Source organism: Dendronephthya gigantea, unplaced genomic scaffold (assembly GCF_004324835.1).
Source record: "Dendronephthya gigantea isolate DGI-Jeju-01 unplaced genomic scaffold, DenGig_1.0 000263F, whole genome shotgun sequence".
NCBI lineage: Eukaryota > Metazoa > Cnidaria > Anthozoa > Malacalcyonacea > Nephtheidae > Dendronephthya > Dendronephthya gigantea.
In genome coordinates, this window is record NW_021163273.1 from 27111 (window position 1) to 36660 (window position 9550).

The window sequence follows — 9550 nt, forward strand, 5'->3', positions numbered from 1 at the left end:
CGCCCCCAAAATTGAGGGGGAAGGTCGCAATCCAAATACCAAGCGATTAAATCGATACTGTACAATCTCGGGTCCCTTTACTTCTATTTCCTTCGGAGCTTCGTCTGGAACCCTTTCGATAATGCCGGCCTTACATTGCTCTTGGATTATCCCGTCATATTCTTTCAACAAGGTTGGCTTCCTTTTCAAATTGTAGTGTAGAGATCGTAGTCGCGATACACAAAGACCATAGTTATTGGATGTTGGCATAAAATCATCCTTCCACGGCAAACCCAATTTGTAATATCCACCATTGTGAGAAATCTCGGCTTTCGTAAGCTTGTTCCCAAAGTTGGGATTTTTATCGGTTGTTGTACGCTCATTGATTGCTATTGCTTCGGTCTCCCAAAATTGTTTCAGAGTGCTTAGCATTTCGTCGTCTTCATTTAAGACGCTCTGTGGAACGGTGTCAAAACTACTCAGGATTAGGTTTGAAACCACTGTAGAACTCGTGCAATGCGTTTTCTTAACAGGCCCTGAGAGTAACCAACCAAATTTGTTATTAATCGCTGTAGGACCAGCTTGTCCACGCACTGTTTCGTCTTTAACAAAGTCCCAATAATAATCGGACCCAATAAGAACGTCGATCGGCTTATTCTCCATTGAACTATCTGCTAATTGCAACCCGGTTAGATGCGAGTATTCTCTAACATTGACCTTAGCAGGCAGAGGTGAACAAATGACAGCGTAACTAAGCGCTGAGATTTCAAATAACTCCTTGGTATTCGACATTAATCGCACGGCAGCTACATTACATCTCTGTTTTCGATAACCATTTTCTCCAAACGTGTTTAGATGAAGTGTTTCAGTCCTCGTTGTTTTCAATCCGAGACGAGATTTAAGATTATCTGTAACATAAGAACGTTAACTTCCAGTATCGAATAATATACGCACGATCGTTGACTTTGATCCATCTTCGTTTACTGCGGTCGCTGTCGCAGTTTGTAGTAAAACGTTCTCCTTAGTTTTTGCACAAGTCGTCCGGGTTTGCTCTTTGTCTTCATTATCTTGATCTTGCTTATCGTGTTCATCCTTTTTCGGTTTGAGTTTACTAGCCTTCGTGCAAATCGATTGGTGATGATGACCTCCGCAACTTCGACAACCATTGGGTTTGCGACAATCCCTTACTTGATGACCTGGTTTCAAACACTTGAAACATCTCTTGGACTCGGTTAAAATGTTCCTTCGCAGAATTGGTTCGGTAACCTTTAAACACAATGCAGAAAAGTGCGCAGCTTTACAATAAACACACTGGATTTTAAAGTTTCCTTGATTGTCCCCTTCTGCCCTTGTCAACAGTGATCTAGCCTATTGTGGTCGGTTGCGAGAGATTGGTAATTTTTGATTGGTAGCCTTTACCCTTTCACTGATTTCTTTTGCTTCGACTTCTATTCGTATGACGTTGAGCAACTCATCGATCTTCCAAACACTACCCTTCGCCTCTCTTGCTATTCGTAATCGTAATTCGCTTGGAAGTTTAGCCATCACAATCGGTATAAGTAGACTGCCATACTGCTCAGAATCCACACCAAGAGATGCTAAACCACGGACGTGAACGGTTATTTTGTCATATACGTATCGTAAAGAAGTAATCCCTGAATCTTCAACAGTTCGTCCATATGGGCAGAGATAATCTGTTGTGGTTTACCGAAGCGTTTCTTTCAAAATTTCAATAGCTGCATGGTAGTTGTCTTCGGTGAGTGTTAAACCTTGTACTGCTCGAGATGCCGTTCCTTCTAGTAGTGAAATTAGATAGTTAAATTTTTCAATTGCTGACAATGATGGAATTTCATGAACAGAAGCCTTGAAGGAGTCCCAAAACGATTGCCACTTCGTTGCTTCTCCCTTAAACGTCGGAAGTACCAACTCATGTAATCTCACGTTAACATTGCTAGTTGGCGTCGAAGAGGGAGTTTCTGGTGTAATTTGCGTCGCGTTTACTTTGGTAGAAATTTGGGCTGATGCCTCTCCGCTTTCTTTACTCTGTGGCTGTGGTAGGTTTGATGATCGTGAACTTAATTTTGCTTCGATTTTCTTTGTCCTTTCGACTAACCTTAATTCAATATCTTCCGATTCAACTATAGCTTGCTCAATATCTTTAACATCGCAAATCGTAAGAAATTCCTGCCCAAGATCCTTGAGCATAGTTAACTTGCTTCGTAACTGTTGCTCCAAAATTTGCAACTGACTAACATTTTCTTCCGTAACAGGTGTTGTATCCAGTAACTCGTCGCACTCCTTAATAGCCTATGTCACAACTCCACGGTGACCAGCTCTAATCGCTTTCAACCGCTCCAACTTAGTCTTCGTTTGTTAATCCATTATAATGATGAAAACGTCGTAATTTTGTATTGTACATAATATAAATCACGGATTTCGTGCCCCACGTTGGGCGCCATGTAATAAATCGTAAGAGTCGCTTTTAATTTTTACCATCACTCGATATGAATACAATTGTTTAACTGAACTGAAACCATAATTTACAAAAGGTTTTAGGCACAATAACGTGATATAAATCAATCTTCCCCTAGCTATGTACAAACAAAACAGTCTATATAAGGTAATCGTGTTCGTAGCTTAGATATAATTATAAATGTCAACCCTAATGCCAATCTAATTATCTCTAATTAAATTTCCTACAATACCTTTAATAATTTTAATTACCGTTTCTTACACACTCAAAAGGTGAAGATTAGTGGTGATGGTGCAAAAATGTCAAGAATCACAAATTTTGTAGTTTTGTCATTCTCGCTTCTCTCAGATGAAGAAAAAGTCATGTCTGCCAAAGGTATGTAATAGTGAATGATGATTATCAATATATAGTGAATGTACAGTTGCAACATAGAAAACTCACTGAGTCACTGGTCAGCGATACAGGTGGACCCGTGTTTGATACTGGGCCATCCTTCCAACTATTAATTTATAATTATATATTAAGTATTGACATGAAGTATTTTATGGAATTAATGTAGGGGTTCATCCAGTTGGAATTCTTAGTGGGAAAGAGGATTACAATGTGCTACAAACAGCTGGAAAACAATTATTTAAAGAAATTAATGAGCTGATTGCTGCTGGAGTTTTACCTTGGAGGAGATTACAAGGTCAGTTCATTACAATTTAATATTTGTTTATGTGCTTCTATTACACTTTGACTATACTTTATCTATATTTTTATATCTTTTCTTAGTTTTTGCTTACCTTGCTGGGAATGAATGCAGCTAATTCAAAGTATGCCTGTATATATTGCAAAATAGCATCATCAGAAAGGTATCAATTATTTTATTCTCAAAGAATATCTGGTAAGAAAACAAATTGAATATTAATTATTTACTCTCATTTAATTTAAAACCTCTTTGTAGATGGGACATGTCAAAGGCAGCAGAGTTTTATAGGTCTGATGACATGAAAAGAACTATTGAGGAGATGAAAGAGCTTTCTCTAAGACCTGGTAAAGCTGACAAGTTTAGCTGTATCCACCCACCTCTTTTAAATGTCGCACTGGAAAACACTGTGCCAGACGAGCTCCACCTAATGCTAAGAGTAACAGGTACCATGAGTAATATATGATTTTACTTACTGTACTTGAATGTGGTGATTTAAACTGCCCAAAAATAAAGTACAGGATTTTGAAGTTTCAAGACCCATGACATATATCAAAAGGTTTTGTTTATCATATCGGTTTTGTGCATGACTATAGCGAGACTGCTCATATTGCTGCATGTTTAAAGTGTCTGTGTTTTGTAGATATTCTTGAACGAAACTTAATAAAAGCTACACTTACAAGAGACAAGAAAGCTGAACTTTTGAACAAAGACCTAGCTAAGGGCATTTATGAGAGCAAGCTCTTAAATTGTATCAAGAAGTGTGGAGTTAGTTTAAGCATCTGGAAAAAACCTGACAAGAATGGTAACACGACTGACACCTATGACTGGACAAGTCTCATGGGTACAGATAAGAAAAAACTACTGGCAAAACTTCCTGAATACTTTTCAGAATTTCATCCATCAGACACTTCAGAAACAGTGACTCAAATATGGAAGGTAATTAATTTCAATTTAGCAAAGGTATAGATTATAATTAACCTAACATGTTATATCTTTTCTAGGATTTTCATGATGTGTATACCATAGTTAACAGTTGGAAACCCTCACAGGATCAAATTGATACCTTTTTTGAGAAGGTATATAATGATATACCAGTGCACCTATATATCAGTGCATTTTTATCCTCTGAAGCTCTATCTTCTATTGTTAACTAATATATTGTTATTATTTATGTAGGCAACGCAATGGTTAAATCTTTTTTTATCGCTTGATGGAGTCTTGGAAGGATATGGAAGAGCCTACATAACCCCATATATACATATGTTGTGCTACTATATGCCATTATTTTTAGCCTCTACGGGAATAAAGTGTTTTACAGGGCAAGGGGTAGAAAAAACTAATGATGTGATCAGACGGCTTTATCATCAGAAAGGTAATAGATTCGATGCTTGTAAAGATGGGCTGCTGGCTGTAAAAAGACTGGATGAATTGCAGGATTTTGAACGGCAGCCTAGGAAGTATAAGTTGTGTGACAGAGAGTATTGGGAAAGTAGGATCACAGAGGAGCGACAAAAACGACCACGTCTTAGTGTGATTCCACTAGAGAGCGATGAACTAAATGTAGATGAACTAACACAGGAAGAAATCAAAGCCAAACTTAGGGAGATGAATATAAAAACAATAGTGCCGAATGCAGATAAACTCAGACAGATTTTAAAGGACCACATTTACGCTGCTCAATAAATAAAGCGTAATCATTGACAGTTTTATATACACAATCACATACTGTACAGAATTTATATATTATTAGCATTATATGCTCTTTTTACAAAATGAATACTCAATTTTTCAGTATATAATGTGGGAGCCTTAACAATTGTTCTATTTTCCCCAAGAATAAAATCTTTTGAGCATGACTTGCTCAGGAATGGCCTTACTTTCATTGGGAAATCTATTGCTCGACCCGTGCCATGTTGGTTAAAGTAGTAGGGGAAGATATGTCCTCCGTTTGGCCAGGGGACATAGTCATTTGGACTTAAAAAAACGATCCAATGTACTTTATCTTCGTCGTATTCCTTCTCTCTCGTCGGTTTTAATTTATAAATCGTCCCGTCCCCTGTCCCCCCCCCAAAAAAAAAACACACTGGAAAAGCGTTTATCAGCGTTTGTCGAGTTTAAAGTGTTTTTTACGATGGCCCACAAGGGTCACAGTTCAGTTCTTATTCTTGGACAGTTCAGTTTTATTTTTTAGCAGTTCTATTTCAAATTTTCATAGTTCAGTTCTCAATTTGACAGTTCAGTTTTACATTTTAACACAGTTCAGTTTCGAATTTCTTCAATTTTGAATTCTCTGAACAGTGCAGTTTTGAATTTCCCACACAGTTCAGTTTTAAATTTCAACAATAAGAAAGTTCTTCAACTTTTGCAAGCCCAACCAAATACCGAGGGAGAACGAGATGCTCTGAAGTTCCTACAGCGTTATATTAGAGGCTTAGATGCAAGCAACCTTGGTCATTTTCTTCGTTTTACCACAGGTGCTGATATTTTAATTGTGGAACATATAACTGTTTCATTTGTAAAATTTGATGGGATATATAAATCTCCTATAGCACACACATGTGGACCTGTGTTAGAGCTGCCTTCCACATTCCAAGATTTGTGAATTACGAAACACGTTCAACAATATATTATCCAAACCTGACATGGAAATTGACATTGTTTAGGTTTTGAACTTATGTGTGACGCATTAAGTGTAATCTATGAAGTGATTAGTCTATAGATACATTGTACTTTTCAGTTGCCATTCATATTAATTGACTGCATAGTTTTAGTTGGGTAAAAAACTGTCTTGCGCTTTATATTGTTAAGGTTTTTTGTTTTTAAAAGTGTATGTAAGTTCACAGTTAAATTTCTTTTAACTGTAGTGAAATATAAGTGAGTAAGGCCTGGAGCTGTGTATTATGCAAATAAAATATGACATAACTTCTTTTAAGGGCTTAAAAGACTCCTACTTGTATAGCCGACCCCCGATCACGGTTATTACTCTCTGCATGCGCTTTTAAGTAAGGTTATATTAGTAATACAAATAATAACACTTTTGTAGTATATTGTTGTATAGTTTCATATTGCTGTTTCAGTTGAATTTATTAAACTAATTAATCGTCTCAATTTCTTGTAGCAAAGTAAGATAAAGATGAAATGCTTCTTTCGCATTAGTTGGTTTTGTCAGGCCAAGCTCTGTCATTACGAACGAGGCAAACTCTCCAAATTCATCAGAGAAATCTTTGACAGACATTGAATAATCATAGAATTCATTAACTTCGTCCCGGTCAATTTCCTGTTTACAATCCCCTGTGTCGAAAAGATGCGGCAAAAAAAAATCACGTCAGGCCTCCCTCTGGGTCCAGTGTTATTTCCAAATTTGCTTGGGGCAATAATATGTTGGTTCCACATTTCTGCAACTTTGTGTAATTCATTTCTTAGTATATCCATAAAACAAAACCTTATCAAATCCATTTGTACAGGATCTGAATCATTAAACAAATCAAAATCTCGTAAATCCTTGAAAAAATTTATCCACCATCCAGGCCCATCCCGAATAAGATGAGACCAATAGGCTTCTATTCGTTGATTTGACGTAGAAGTACCAATCATCGTGATGCTGAGATCGCAGAAATATTTGCAAAGCCTCAACGATGCTGTTCTCAGTGCCATCGTCAGACCGCATTCTTTGTGGTACACCTCCGATTTGCAATACGGCATCAAGGTAATATTTACCAATGACCTGAGGATTTTTATTAGTCGGACCCACTTCGAGCCAGATCAACCTTCTGGAAACACCATCAATGCACCCATGTATATTAAACCCGAAAGGTTTCAACTTATCATGGCCGTCTATGTGCCATATATGATTGGGTCCCCGAGATGAATAAGCTCTTCTTCGAAGCCTTTTCTTTGCTCTACTTTGCACTCCTTGAGGATCTAGTTTTACCAAACATTTTCGAATAATGTCCCTTCGAACAGTAATACCATACTTAGTTGATATATGTTTCTACATTTTGCGATATCCAACATTGCATTTACTGCCAGCTAATTCAATCTCCACAATACACTCGATTTCCTCTTGTGTCAATTGTTCTTCGGCTGGAACACGTCTTCGAAGTCCTAGGATTCTTAATCTTCTTTTAAGTGTCGATAAGCTGAATTCTATTCCATGAAGCTTAAGAAATTCTAGAATTTCATGGTTGGTGAACCCTTGTTGAAAATAACTTGTTATTAGCTCGGTTTCATCTCGTCCATGCCTTCGGTCAAGGTTCATGCATGGAATGTAGTCATTTAGAGGCATAATGAAGGTATAAAATACTGATTTAAAGTAGGGACAAATAGCACACTATCAGATCAAAATAATCAACTCATTTAACAACGAACGTTTCGGTAAAATACGAAACTGTGTATGTCTGTCTAAAAATTGTTTGGCACTGAAAGTTAAACTGAACTGTTAATAAAATTGAAACTAAACTGTTTGTTGAAATTTACTAAACTGTTTGGTAAAAATTAAAACTGAACTGTCAAAATATAAACAGAACTGTGTGTTTGTGAAGCAAAACTGAACTGTGTTAAAATGTAAAACTGAACTGTCAAATTGAGAACTGAACTATGGAAATTTGAAACGGAACTGCTAAAAAATAAAACTGAACTGTCTAAGAGTAAGAACTGAACTGTAACCCTTGTGGGCCATCGTAGTTTTTTTTTGTTTTTCAACACGCGAATTTTGTAATGGCTTTCGAGGCCATAAGGGGAGAAGTTGAAACTTTGTCGGAGTTTTCGGTTAGGCCAATCAACGGTGAGTATGTACGTACCAATATCGTTGCCCTTGAGCGTCTATTGCACGAACAAGACGCTCGGGCAACCAGGCTCGATTGACGTGGCTACTTCGCATTCCTACGGGGCCTACCCGAAAACTACGACCAAGAAGCAACCATCGGCTACGTCGTGGTTGAAAGGGACAAAGAACCTGTTCCCTTGGTGTTGGCAGTTGCCACATGTGAAACGTACCTGGAAGGTAAATATGCAGCCTCGGAAAATGTCGATATTAAAAAAATGTTAATTCTGAATGTTCTTAATATAAAGGAATGCCGCGTCACCAAATCCTCGCACTCAAGAACGCCCGCGAGAGAAGATATGTGGAACAGCAGAATCACTGGTGCCTGCTCTATGTTATCCGCGAACAAAAACAGCGCGGCAAAGGCGTCGGTTGTGCGGCTTTCACAAGCCTGCTTGCCCAGTTGCAAGACTCGCTGAGTGCGAATTCTGTGGTTTGGCTGCAAGTGGCCGGAGGCTTCGCAAATCATAATGCGCTGGCGCTTTATACTGATGGTGGTTTTTTGGTGACATATTTAGAGATGTCCCAAAAAATTCCCATCATGTCCTTGCAGGCAGGTGAAATAGCAGAAAAAGCCCGAAGAAGGTTGGTGGCAACATTATTCCACATAAACAGAGTTGTCCGTGATGGTGATGGTGGTGGAGGTGATGGTGGTGCTATTGGTGGTGGCGATGGTGATGGCAATGGCAATGATGATGATGATGGTAGTGGTGATGGACATGATAGCGCTGACGACAATGAAGGAGCAAGAAGGCGGAGACAACGAAGGCAGAGACGACAAGACCCGATTCGCAATCGCCATGTTCAATTCGATGAGTTGGACCTGAATTTCCAGACAAGAAGAGAGGATTTGGTGCTTCGGAATCGCGCGATGATCATGACACCAAGTTTCCATGACGGCGAACAAGAACTTATCGCCAACATCGTAGCAATGCTGGAGATGGCAGCCGTGAATCTTCGCTCCTTGTCCCTCTTAATTCACCTGAACGTTGCCAGGCTGTGCCATCACATTGCATCCACGAGTCAGATGCATGTGTCTCGTTGGATTGCAATGCAAAGGCAAGAACGCCGTGATGACCCGGCCTGGCAACGTCGCTTGAACACGATTGCCCACGACGTGATTCTTCTCTGGCAGGTGTTTCGCATGCCATGTTCGAGCCTGCTCAACACCAGCTACAGAAAAGCATCGCGCCGTGGTGGTTTTAGGGACATTGTTCAGCTGTCCGAAAGACTCGCCAGCAATGGAGAGGCGTTGCCCAACGTCTTGATTACTGCTCAGCAGCGTATGTTCCAGTTCAGACTTCGAATCCACACTTCGTTCCCCCAACATCGGATCGGAGATGGAGACGGTCTCTCTGGCATATGCTGCGAAAGCATTGTCGGATGGTTTGGCAACGCCGATGACCAATTGCTGGCAGAAGAGGATGAAATTAGTGTCTTGCTCTGGCGTTCATTCGAACGAATGGCAGGCCCCCAACAGCAACTTCTTGGAGCTCTGCGAAGGTGTCGACTTGTAGGTTTCGATACGCAGGAAGTTTGCCAAAACATGGCCTGTCACCAACATTACGCTGAGCAAGGCAGACAG

General features: G+C 39.3%; 1 pseudogene; it reads right to left on the minus strand.

The window, feature by feature from the left end:
• Positions 1-6234: 6234 nt before the first annotated feature.
• Positions 6235-7428, minus strand: LOC114541049 (annotated as a pseudogene).
• Between the last annotated feature and the right edge of the window lie 2122 nt (positions 7429-9550).